This window comes from Trachemys scripta, chromosome 12 (assembly GCF_013100865.1).
Source record: "Trachemys scripta elegans isolate TJP31775 chromosome 12, CAS_Tse_1.0, whole genome shotgun sequence".
NCBI lineage: Eukaryota > Metazoa > Chordata > Testudines > Emydidae > Trachemys > Trachemys scripta.
The window spans coordinates 34,141,093-34,154,726 of record NC_048309.1 but is presented as its reverse complement, the minus strand read 5'-3'; the positions used below and the strand labels follow the sequence as shown (position 1 = coordinate 34,154,726).

Sequence of the window (13,634 nt, the reverse complement as noted above, 5' to 3'; positions counted from 1 at the left end):
TGTTTTAGTGTGCACATGGTTGTGTTGATTTGTCAGCCTTCTTGATGTTATACATTATTAGTTCTCTTTTCCTGTCCACTATAGGAGCCACACTTTTCTTCATCTTTCTCTTGCTCCTAATGTACTTACAATTCCTCTTCTTATTCCCTTTTATGTCCCTTTCTAGGTGTAACTCATTTTGTGCCTTAGCCTTTCTGATTTTGTCGCTACGTACTTGTGGTATTCTTTTGTACTCATCATTAGCTGTGAGTCTGTGCTTCCATCTTTTACACTATTCCTTTTTTCAGAGTAGAAGCCGTGTTAGTCTGTATCCCCAAAAAGAACAGGAGTACTTGTGGCACCTTAGAGACTAACACATTTATTAGAGCATAAGCTTTCGTGGACTACAGCCCACTTCTTCGGATGCATATATTCCTTTTGGTTTTTAGGCTTTGTATGTTTCAGAATGACACACAGAATCACAATCCTGGAATCTTACTATATAGAAGTTTGGAATTTCAACCCATCTGCCTGATTTTTGCCATTGAAAATATCCCTCTATGGCAATTAGGTGAATAAGTCCCATTGAAAAACTTTCAGCATTTCAAAAACCTGAGCCCATTCATTCTGGATTAAGTCAAAATTCCAAACTGGGTTAATTTCCTTCTGGTTGTCCCAATTTCTTGCATTTCATGTTCACAATGTATATGAGTCATTCTCCTGCACACAATGGAAAATTATTAGAGTCTCCTGATTACACACCTGAAGAAGTTTTTATGCATGTGCCTGTTTGCACATGTGCGCACGTATGAAAGTATTCCAAAGTCTTTTTTTGCAAGTTGAAATTTTGGGTTCTAGTTGTGCGTTTTATTGTGTGGTGGGTGAGGGCATGTATGGCTTTGGGCACTAATTGTGTGCCAGATTATATGTGTGAAGACCATCTTTCTCTATTTACACGTATGTTACATCATTACATCATATTTCCAAATTACAGTCCTGTCTGTGCTTTCTGGCAGCAGCAATGGGGCTACGAACATGGGGAGGGTGAAATAACAAGCCATGACAGCTGTGCTTTTAGTAGCAAATCTCTAATGGTCATCAGAAGCCTTGTATCTAACAGGTGACTACAGAAATCAACAGACCCTGTGAGGGGTGTGTTCTCTTTTTTGGATTATTGAATATCCCAATGGTTTTGTTTAATGGAGCAATTTCAAATTTTAATCTCAGTGGAAACCTAGAGGCAACCGTGATATCCTGGTCCTGTTGCCCTTGCTGAACACACTCTGGATTGTTGTCACATTATCCAGCTTCTGAATCCCATGTTCTGCGTAGCCCTGTGATCTAGGTAGTGACTGGTCACTGTTCCTAGGTCACTGTCTCTGAACAAATGCCCACTGCTTCACTCCAGGGTGAGGGGTGCGCCATTAAGTATTGATGGCCCTTGATGACTTTGTCACTGCTTCCAGGCATAGCTTCTCCACAACCAGTTGCATGTTTCCTGATACAATAGAGATGAGCTCATCCAGGAAGATGATTACAGTAAAAAAAAAATCATAAAACCAAATGGAATTAACAACTGGACAAACATGGATTCCCCACACTGTCACAGCAACCTTAGCCACGGAAGTATTGGCAGACCTCCTTAATATAGTGGTCCCACCTAGGCTTGTTAGCATGCTGTTTCAGGGCCAGATGTTCAAAGTTACTGAGAGTCCTAACTGCAGGTTTAAGTGCAGGGATAGTTCTCAAAATCTGGCCTTGGGCACTTTTGAAAATGTTATCCATAATTTTTAGTTGTCACAAGGCTCTCAGAAATAATGGTGCATATCCTGGAAGATAAATGAACACACTATCTGATTCTTTGCAGAAGAGATTTGAGAGATCTCTGGGGTGTGAAGTTAAAAATGGAAATGTCTAAAAATGTTCCATGCTGTTAAAAAACAATTGATGCCATTTCTGCAGAAATTGAGATGGAAATATAAAAGTATGCTGTGACTGAGGCATGGCTAGGTTCTCTTCCAATTGTGCATTGAAAGTTATGCATGCTCTCATGGCAGCATTATGGCATTTATAAGTTATACAGCACTCACTAACAGCGATATTAAAGAACGTTGTCACATGTCTTAAGTATCATCTCCACTTTACATGAAAGCCATGGAGCATCTGCAGAGCTCTTGTTTCATAAACCTCAAATCATATTAAGAGAATGGTAAGTGGTAGTGTCATCAACAATTTCACAGAGGCAGGAACAGAGCTACAGAGAGAGGAAAGGGCAAGCCCAGCATCTGGGAGTGGATGAGCCAGGAATAAAACCAGGTCCCTAGAATTAAATTATAGTTTCCACTCGGCTGGAATCTGCTGAACTCTGCAATGTAAGTATGTGAAAATTAGGTATAAGGCCAGCAATGGCCTTTGGCTGGGGTTTTCATAGGAGCCCAGGAAGTGATAACCTCAGACACTGCAGGTAAAATAATACACAATCATGCTCATGAGTTCTGAGGCTAAGATGTGTTCAGCCGTAGAGATACCAGACAATAGGAATATTTCCAGTGTGCTTCAGCTCAGGCCCTTAGGAAAATTTTCCCCGAATGCCACTGCTATCTGGTGTCTTGACTCAACCATTGGGACCGCAACCAGCAGGGGGAAGTCAGAATTGAAATGTGGACTGTTTTGAAAAGGAAGTTAGATTATAAATGGCAGAATTTGTTTTATTTCCCCTACATGGAATCCACAGCAAACAAACACCATGGAAATGAAACTACCATCATGGAGTTCATCTTCCTGGGATTTGAGACCCTCCCACAACTGCAGATTCTTCTCTTCCTGATGTTTCTAGTGATCTATGCTGTGACCGTGGCCAGGAACATCCTCATTGTTGCACTAGTTGTGGCTGATCAGCACCTTCACACCCCCATGTACTTCTTCCTTGGGAACTTGTCCTGCTTGGAGACCTGCTACACCTCCACCATCCTGCCCAGACTGCTGGCCTGTTTCTTTACTGGGGACAGAACCATTTCTGTCACTGGATGCATCACACAATTATATTTCTTTGGTTCTCTGGCAGCTGCCGAATGTTGTCTCTTATCAGGAACGTCTTGTGACCAGTTGTCATGGTGTGTGACTCACCGCTGCGGTGCCTCCTGCTAGTTGTCTCAGGGAATTAGCGGTTCTAGCCTCCAGAGCGCCCTCTGCAGGCCGGTGTCCCACTGCCGCTGGCCTCCGTGTCCCTCCCAGGACCCGGTGCCCCTTGTCTTTGGGGTGCTTCCCCCGGCAATACCCCCACAGTCTCGGGGTCTCCCCACCCAGCAGAACCCCCAATCCTCTATCCCCACCTTGCCTCGGTCGTGGGCTACTGCCAGTCATCATCTAGCCCCCGCTCACTGGGGCAGACTGCAGTTTAAAAGCCACTCATCATAGGCAAGGGGGGGTTGGACCTGCTGCCTCTGCCTACCCGTGGGCTGCCCCTTGCAACCCAAGTACCTAATTAGCCTTCCACTAGGCCGCAGCCTGGGGGATTTCCAGGCCGGAGCTCCCCAGCTCCCTTGGCCTTCCCCCAGCCCAGCTCCACTCCTTCTCTCAGCTCCCTGCAGCCAGGTCCCTCCCTCTCAAAAGGCTAGAGAGAGAATGTCTCTGGCTTCTGGCCCCAGCCCTCTTATAAGGGCCAGCTGGGCCCTGATTAAGCTGGCCACAGCTGTGGTCAGCTACCCACTCACTTCCCCAGCCATTCTTAATCCCTCTTACCCTGCTGCAGCCCTCTCCAGGGCTGCTATCACTCTTCCAGGGCCGGAGCGGGTGACCACTCCGCTACACTGGTATTTAGCGATATGCAAACCTCTGCATTATGCAGGACTAATGAATGGCAGGTTCTGTATCAAGCTGGTGGCCACGTCATGAATAGGTGGATTTATATCTGTTGCCTTCTTAATAACTATGATGTCACAATTAACATTCTGTGGCCACAATGAAATTGACCATTTCTTTTGTGATTTTAGCCCAATAATAAAACTGTCCTGCACTGACACCCACACTCTGGAAGTTACTGCTTTCATACATTCCTCCATATTCACATTTCCTCCATTTCTGTTGATCCTGGCATCCTATGTTTGTATCATCACCACCATCCCGCGAATCCCGTCCATCACTGGGAGGCAAATGGCCTTTTCCACCTGATCCTCTCACCTCATCATGGTGACAATTTTCTATGGGACTATAGTCATTTTGTGTCTGCTATCAGAGTCTGATTCACTGAGGGACCTGAACAAAGTGTTCTCTGTTTTTTATGGCGCCCTCACCCTATTGGTCAATCTCCTCATATACAACCTGAGAAACAAGGAGGTGAAGGAAGCCTTAGAAAAGCTCTCCTTCGATTTTTTTTCTTTCACAAGAATACAGATATTTTAAACTAATATCTATATCCAGGGGTGGCTCCAGGCAACAGCACAGCAAGCGCATGCCTGGGGCCTCTATCCATAACCATAGAAGACCAAGCCAAATCCTTAAAAATATATCCCCTCCACTCCCACGCTCCCACTTTAAGGTCTGATCAACACAGTGTATCAAGAAAACGATGTGCCTGACCTTGGATTACTCATTCTTTGAGTGTGGCTGACGTTGAAAGTCAATACCTTAATGTGTTAATGAGAAGAACATAATTTTAAAAGTACTCTTCTTGAAATTTAGCATTTGCCTTCTCCTTGTTTTCTCCTGAGTGATTTTAAAACTGGAATAAAACATACCCTTCACACATTCCATAACATTAATCCTCATTTAAAATAAGTGTAGGCCACATGTGAAGCTATTAGGTTTTAATGAAGCTATGTTTTTAGAAAAGTTGTGTCTAATCATTAGATTAAAAATAAATTATACACATGGCCAAGTGAATAGCTCTGGTCACTTTTAAATGGGACCCTGGTGACATCAGAGGTAAATCAACCAATCCCCACTCTTCATCTCCTGCTAATTTGAATGTTGCAGTTCTGTTACCTGAAATGACTGATTAAGGAAAGGTATATTTGCAGGTAGTCCAAGCACTCTCATTCATGTCTTGGCCTTCGAGAGTGTTATTCAGGTTTCCATAGCCACCAGCTACCCACTCCTGTGCTTCATCAGAGAGGTGGTGGGTCTCTGCTACACAGCCAAGGGAAGGATTTCTGACTCAGGAAGACACAGTTCTCTGCTCCCTCCTTCCTAACCAGTTTAGTAAGATGAGGCCCTGAGTCATAAACTCTTGGTATCAGAGGCCCGGTATGAGGCCTGAGGCCTCAAGTGAAGTAATGGTCAAGACATTGCTAACATAAATCAAAGTTAAGCTGTGAGCCAGAGGAAGGCCCGGCTCACAGAAGTTGGCAAGAAGAAGGCTGCTAAAAGCACATATTCACATATAAGCACTAATAGGATGAACGTGTGCCAGGATGGCACCAGAACATCCACGAGATAACAAGGAACAGGCAGACCCATCCTAAAGACAGGGTCAAAGGGACAATACGATGGATGGACTTGTTTGTTCGAACCAGCTTGTACCTGGGGAGAGGCGTAGAGGGGTTGTACCTCAATGCATCAGGAGTTATGTGTAACTCGTTTGTACCTGTGTATAAGAATGCATCCCTCAGTGGATGTCTTTGTCTGGCCTAGGAGGCAGTGGAGAGTCCCACCACTGACTGAGCTGGTCCACTGTTAGGGGCATGTATTCGTAGTATGTCCTGTGGTGTCTGCGGGGAATTATTACTGTGCTTTGTTTGACAATAAACCTGGCCGGGTGCCTTTGTACCTTATCAGAGTCTGTGGTCATTGTGGCGGGGGTTCTCTTGGGGTCTGCTGTGCCAGCTATCTGCGCAGAGCCGGGGCAGCACACAGAGGGAACGAACACACGCACACAGCCAACTGTTATCATCATTGAACAGAGCAGAGCACCACACCAGTGGCGTCTGACAACACCCAGAAGCAGTAATTTGCAGTTGTCCAGGTCACTGGGGCTGGAAACTAACATTCTGCCATTCCCTGATCCTTCACGTCCAAAGCCTGTCAAATTTGTCCCCATCTTGCTTAAAGTGCGGTGCCCAAATCTGGACACAATAGTTGTCACCACATGGCCCTGGGGAGTCTGCCCGACTGGTTGGAGTGAGAATCCCTCACTTATGCTGGTGTAAATTATGAGTAACTCCAGTGAAGTCATCACAGCCACACTGGTGTAAAACTGCAATAAGTGAGAGGAAAACCAAACCTGGTGGTGTGGGTGGGGGGGAGGAATTGCTTCTTCCTGGCCTCATGGGCAATTGCCTCACACCATGAGGGTTCATTACCTGGATAATGTGCTTATAGGGTCATGTTCTCCTCCCGTTTACACTACTGTTGATTTGATTCTATCCACAATAATTCTACTGACTGGAAAGGAAGCCACTCATATGCCACCAACTTTAGATTCATCTCCAGGTTCCCTGCTACCAACTATAATAATATTTACACACAGCCTCATACAGTGGGAGCAAATCAAAACTGTCCCTGTGATTTTACACTGATGTAGACCCACTAAAGTCAAAGCCATTAAACAGGAAGGTGTTGTATCATGGCCAGTAAATGCAAAGTCCAGTCTGAATCTTAATGTATTAACCTTCACATGGTCACACGAGGGGGTAGCTATTATAATCTTCGTTTTGAAGAAAGGGAAGTTTATTCTGTTTTCTCATTTCTAGGAACACATGAGAGTGTGAATGATAGCCTCACACAGAGTCAAAGAGAGAGCTTCTGTGTTCAGTAATATACAAATAAAACTCATTATGACAAACAAGCCCAGGTTTATTAGTATTGCCAACTCAGCAGAGAGAAACATTAAAAGGAACAAGAAGTGAAGGGGGTGAAGTATGAAGTGGAATGATTACGGAAAACTAGAACAAAGATGATCCTAGTGATTATTGGAGCACTTGGCTATGAACTAGCTGCTCAAGAACACATTGGGGGTGCAAGACATCATGATCAGTGACCTTCACAAGACAGACACTATGAGAATTTCAAGGTGAGTAAAAGGAGAGTGAGTACAGATGAGCAGCTAAAATGCAGGAATTCTGCAGAAGGTTTAACAACATTCTAGACTACCCAAACCAAAGGCATTAATTTGTGGTCAGCATTTATTGTTGACTTGTGGGGATACATTTAGACAATAAGTTTCTCCTTTTTAAGCTTAAAGATCTTGTATGTTGTGAAGGCTACTTTTTTAAGGAAAATTCTCATGATGTAATACTGAAGGATAATAAGAATAATAAAAATAAAGTTTAAATTGAAGCATTATCATTATTACATTTTTAACACAACATCTTATAATTATTATATCATTTAAACCATTAGTAGCGTAAAAAAACCACAACATTTTCTTTAAAAATTAATCTGAGAGAAAGAGAGAGAGAGGGTGTGAGGGAGAGAGAGAGAGAAAGGTCAGTCCTAAATTTTATTGACATATGTTGCTGTTGTAAACCCCGGTGATTCCAAGACTGGAGAGATAAAGAGCAATTAGGGTAGCCTAAAAAACCCACCATATATTGTTTTTAAATCAACCAGATAGACAGACAGATCACTATCAGTCTTGAAAATGTATTGAAAGATGCTGCTGATACAACCCCAGTGAAAGACAACTTCTGAGAGATGATGAAATCCTCCCCTTGGTAAAGGGTCTACACCAGGCGTCGGCAACCTTTCAGAAGTGGTGTACCGAGTCTTCATTTATTCACTCTAATTTAAGGTTTCACATGCCAGTAATACATTTGAACGTTTTTAGAAGGTCTCTTTCTATAAATCTATAATATATAACTAAACTATTGTTGTATGTAAAGTAAATAAGGTTTTTAAAATGTTTAAGAAGCTTCATTTAAAATTAAATTAAAATGCAGAGCCCCCTGGACTGGTGGCCAGGACCCAGGCAGTGTGAGTGCCACTGAAAATCAGTTCACGTGCCGCCTTCAGCACACGTGCCATAGGTTGCCTACCCCTGGTCTACACAAAGGCTACAGGCCACTTCTTTTACATTTCACTGGTGAAAATAGGGCCTAGGTGGGGAAATGAGTGACACACATGTGTTAGGTAGACCCTCCGCACTGTGGGAAAATTCACCATTTCCAACTCCCTGCTACTCCCATTGATATCAGTGGGTAATAAATGGAGTTGACTGCAGTAGGAACTGGATGGGTTCTGCCCCATTAGCTCACATTTCCCCAGGCAGATATAGGGTCCATCCATCCCAGAGTCAGGGATTGCTTGGCCCTGCTGCCCTTATTTGTACAGGTAGCTCTTCCTGACAGCAGGTGTCCCATTGTATTTAAAAGAACAGCTCTAGTAAGTAAGAGCTGTTTGTATGACCTGTGTTTCACAGCATCATGCCACAAGATAAGTTTCCATTATCTTGACTTTATTGCAATGTGCAATAGCTACATACAAAATAATTTGATATTTGTTATGAAATTCATAGCCTCACTAGTAGATTTCCTCAGGGCCTCCTTCACCTCTCTGTTTCTCAGGCTGTAGATGAGTGGATTGGCATGGAGAGTCAGGACTGTGTACAAGAGAGAGAACACTTTGTACAGGTCTCTCAGTGTGTCCGTGTCTGGAAGCAGATAGACAATGATCAGGGTTACATAGAAGATTGTCACCACTCTAAGATCAGAGGAGCAGTTGGAAAAGGCCTTTTGCCTCCCAGCGGTGGAAGGATTTTTGTGGATGGTGATGATGATGCACACATAGGATGCCAGGATTAAGAGAAAGGGAGGCAGTGTTAATATGGAGGAGAACAGGAAGATCACAAAAGCCATCAGGCGGGTGTCACTGCAGGACAGTTTTACTAACAGGGTATAATCACAAAAGAAATGGTCAATTTCATTGGGTCCACAATAAATCATTTGTGATATCCAACATGTCGTGATGGTGCAAGCCACAAACCCATTTACCCAAGACCCAGCTGCCAGGCAGAAGCAGATGCTGCCGTTCATAATAGGGTGACCAGATGTCCCGATTTTATAGGGACAGTCCTGATTTTTGGGTCTTTTTCTTATATAGGCTCCTATTACCCCCCACCCCCATCCCGATTTTTCACATTTTCTGTCTGGTCACCCTAGTTCATAAGGGCTGAATAATACGGATGTTTGCATATCGCTAAATACCGATCATAAGACATTGCAGATAAGAGGCAACATTCCACAGATACCAGAGAATCAAAGAAATACAGTTGTGTGATGCAGTCAATAAATGAAATAGTCCTGTCCCCAGTCAAGAGACCAGCCAGCATCCTGGGCAGGTCTTCAAGCAGGACAAGTTCCCCAGGAAGAAGTACATGGGGGTGTGGAGGTGCTGATCAGCCACCACTAGCACAATGATGAGGATGTTCCCAGCCATGGTCACCAGGGCCGGCTCTAGCTTTTTTGCTGCCCCAAGCAGCAAAAAAAAGCGCCGCCCCCCGAACCTCCCCAACCGAGCGCCGTCGGAACCCCCCCCCAAAGCGCCGCTCCCCCGCCGAGCACCGCGCGCCGGAGCCCGCCCCCCCCCCCCCACCCCGCGCCCCCCCGGCCCCCGCCCCTGTGCCGCCCCCCCCCCCCGCCGAGCTTCGGAACCCGCCCCCCCCACTGAGCGCCGCACCGTGCCGCTGGAGCACCCACCCCCGCGGACTGCTGCGCCGCGCTCCCCCCGCCGCCCCTTACCAGGTGCCGCCCCAAGCATGTGTTTGGGTGCCTGGTGCCTGGAGCCGGCCCTGATGGTCACAATGTAGATCACCAGGAACAGCAGGAAGAGAGGGGTGTGCAATTCCTGGAGATTCCTGAATCCCAGTAGGATGAATTCTGTGATGGATGTTTGATTTCTCCAGTCTCCAGTCCATTATAAAGTAAGAGTAAATCCACGGAAGTCTAAAAGGCTCAACATTTGAATAGCTTTGTGTATGGCTAGATTTTCCTCTCACTCACCCCACATGGACAGGTATGGTGGGTCTAGGTCTCCTTTCACTCGCCCCAGTATAAATCAGCAGTAATCCTATTGCAGTCAAGGGGGCTGATTCTTCGGGGGCTCACTTTGGTGTTAATCCAGAGTGACTCTACTGAGGTCAGTGAGCCATATTCTCCTGTCACTCATCCTGTTGTAAATCAGGAGTAACACCACTGAAAGCCATGAGGCTTGGTGCTCCACTCACACAACACACTTTGAATTAGGAATAACTAATGAAATCAATGGGCCCAAATTTATTCTCACTTATGCTGGTGCAAAATCAAGAGAAACTCCAGTAAAGGCACAACAGTTACATTAATATATGAAAAATGTTCACAGAACAAGATGTTAACTCCCCCCTTTACACACCCACACATACACCAAAAAACTAGGGTTACCATACGTCCTCTTTTTCCCGGACATGTCCGGCTTTTCGGCAGTCAAACCCCCGTCCGGGGGGGAATTGCCCAAAAGCCGAACATGTCCAGGAAAATGGTGGCTCTGCTCCTCCCCGACTCTTCGGTTCTGTTTAAGAGCCGGGCTGCCCGAGTGCTACCGGCTTCGGGCAGCCCCGTGCCTCCGGACCCTGCGCCGCCGGAGCCCGAGAGGCTCCCTCACCTGCAGTCTGTGCCCTCGTCCATCTCCTCTAGAGGGTTTTATGTGCAGAGGTTGGGATTTGTAAGGGAGTCGAAGAGCAAACAGCATTACCTTAAAGCACCTAGAGGAGCTACAGAGATCAATGAATGCACAGCATGTTAACGTGCTTTAGAACTCGCACCTCCTATACAGCAACACCACCAGCCCGTCCATGTAGACAAGCCCTCAGTGAGCCAACTCGATTTCCTTAGGCTCCTTGGAAAATCCCATGCATAATCTTTATTCACATGCAGAGTCTGGTGACTTCACTGGGACACATGATTGAATAAGGAAGAACCACAGTCCAATCACTTCATATTTTATTTGACCTTAAACATGTTAGCTTGAATATCGGGATTCTGAGAAACCCCTGATGTTACTGACAACTTTCCTCAGGGCCTCCTTGACCTCTCTGTTTCCCAGGTTGTAGATGACTGGGTTGACCAGGGGCGTCAAGACAATGTAAAAGACAGAGAACACTTTGTTCAGGGCTCTTGGTGCATTGGTATCTGGTAGCATATAGACACATATCAAGGTCTGTAGAGAGGGTTCGTCAGGGCTCTTCCATATCTGGGGCGGCAGAGAACCACACCGCCACCCTTAGTCCCTACACTAGCCCCTGGGGAATCAGTCGGACCACAGGAGTCCTGGCTCAAGCTGTCCGGCAGGGGCTGAGCAAACATAGATAACAGTTAGCAGTTAACAGGCCCAGGCCCTGGGTCAGGGCGGGGCAGTAAAGAGTTCAAGGCTCAGGCCCTCAGGCAGGGGCTGAGCTGCAGTTTATATAGGTACAGCAGAAATGAGTCTAAGGCTTAGATCCTCAGGCAGGGCTGAGCAAATGCAGGTAAATAGCACAACTGGGGCTTCAGGATCTGAGCGGCCTGGGAGAGGGGGAGACTGCCACCCACATGTTGGGTGGGAGCGGGGGACGCAGGCCCTCCAACTCCACTGTGTCCCAGCCTGGGGCCCTAGCAGCGGCCAAAGGCCTGCTGCTGTGTCAGTGGGGATCCTGGCCGCAACAGAGTGACATGGGTTCCAGCAGTTTTGTAGCCAGACTCGGGTTGGCTGCCCCCGGGCTACTTCCCAACTCCTTCTCTGGAGGTACCTGGGTCAAGGTGGTGTCCTCAAGGGGTCGATCACCATTGGACCCTCAGGGTAGCTGGCGAGGGGTAGGTTCAGCGACTCTCCCACATGCTGGTCCGCGTCAAGTATCAGCCGGTCATGCCAGTCTCCAGGTCTGCCGCTGGTTGCTGGAGTCTCCCCAGTGGGAGCTGGGCTGGAGGCGTCTGGCCTCTCCAGCGGCTGCCTCTTGAATGAACTCTAGGGTTGGGCTCTTATACTTCCTGTCTGGCACCTGACCCTCTGGGGGGTGGGCTTGGAGTTCTCTGGCTTCGCCCATTCTGGTGTCTGGTGGAGCTCATGCCTCTCCGGGGTGACGGGGAAGCACATCGCCTCCCTTCAAGATCCCATAGTAAATTGTAATCACAGTAAGGTGAGAGGAGCAGGTGGAAAAAGCCATTTGTTTCCTGGTGCTGGACAGGATTCTCAGGATGGTGCTGATGATGCAAACATAGGATGTCAGGGTTAATACAAAGGAACCAGGGAGAAGGCTCAGGAGCATATGAAAGCCACCACCTTCAGCCCACGGAGATCACTGCAGTTGAGTTTTATTACTGGGGTGAAATCACAAAAGAAACTGTCAATTTCATTTTGGCTGCAGAAAGACAATTGTGACATCAAAATTATTACTACGGTGATAGCTGGAAACCCACTCATCCAAGACCCAGCTGCTAAATGTAGACATAACCTACCATTTGCTATGGCTGCATAAAGTAGCGGTTTACATATGGCTAAATACTGATCGTAAACCATCATGGATAAGAGTTAACATTATGTACACACCAGAGAAGCAATAAAATAGAACTGCGTGATGCAGCTGCTAACAGAAATGGTTCTGTCCCCTGTCAGGAGACCAGCCAGCATCCTTGGCAGGACGGTGGAGGTGTAGCAGTTCTCCAAACAGGACAAGTTCCCCAGGAAGAAGTACATGGGGGTGTGGAGGTGCTGATCAGCCACCACTAGCACAATGATGAGGATGTTCCCAGCCATGGTCACAATGTAGATCACCAGGAATAGCAGAAAGATAGAAATCTGCAGCTCTGGGAGATCCCCATATTCCAGGAGGATGAATTCTGTCACTGTTTGATTTCCCCACTCTGCAAAGTCCATGAACTGTACATAGAAAAATTAAACAAAACCTCTGCACTATAAATTTGATGAAGTTAGAATTTTAATACACAGTCAATAATTAAACACATAAATATTCATAACCCCTCCCCTTTCCCTAGTGTTCAGTAACACATGTTTGAGCTGAGAACCCTGTAAACATGCGTTTTCTGGTCTCTCTGTTGCCTGAGGCAAGCATAAATGCACCTCTTCATTTCATAAGCCACCCACTCTGTTGCAGTCTCCATTTCTTCCAACCCTAACTATAAGACCCTCTGGGATTAGAAACTGGGCCCATAGGCCGGGGTGGGCTTCTGACAGTTCCACATTGCCACTGCAAGCTTAGTTGGGAGGAGTCTGTGAAGCTAGGCAATGCAAGAAATACCACCCAGTAGGGCCTGAGTGGTGGACCCTCACAGCTCAGTGATTGGCTGATGCTGGCTGAACAACAATGCAGGCTGCCTGTCTTATCCTGCACCAGACCCAGTTTGATGTAGATCCTAGACTCTGGCTTCTGACTCTGTTTTTTCTGTGATTTTACTGTTTGCTTGCTGTCTATAAACTGGTGCCTGACCCTAACTTCCTGACATCCTGACCTGGTGGGACCCTGACTCTGCTATTTGCAACTTGGTGCTTGGCTCTGACTTCCTGGCATTTTGACTTGGCTCACTCCCAGTCCCAATGCTTGTCTCCTGATTATGATTTTGCAGCTGATGGGTGGGCACAGCCTGCCTTCAGCCCGGCCGTGACACTAACTCTGGTCTTGCAGACACCTTTATTCAACTTTTTCCCACTTGTTTGGACAGAATGCAAACCCGTGTTGAAATAAAGCAAATCTA

At 46.4% G+C, this 13,634-nt stretch overlaps 1 pseudogene; it reads right to left on the bottom strand.

The window, feature by feature from the left end:
• Nucleotides 1-8,390: 8,390 nt before the first annotated feature.
• Nucleotides 8,391-9,828, bottom strand: LOC117886082 (annotated as a pseudogene).
• Between the last annotated feature and the right edge of the window lie 3,806 nt (nt 9,829-13,634).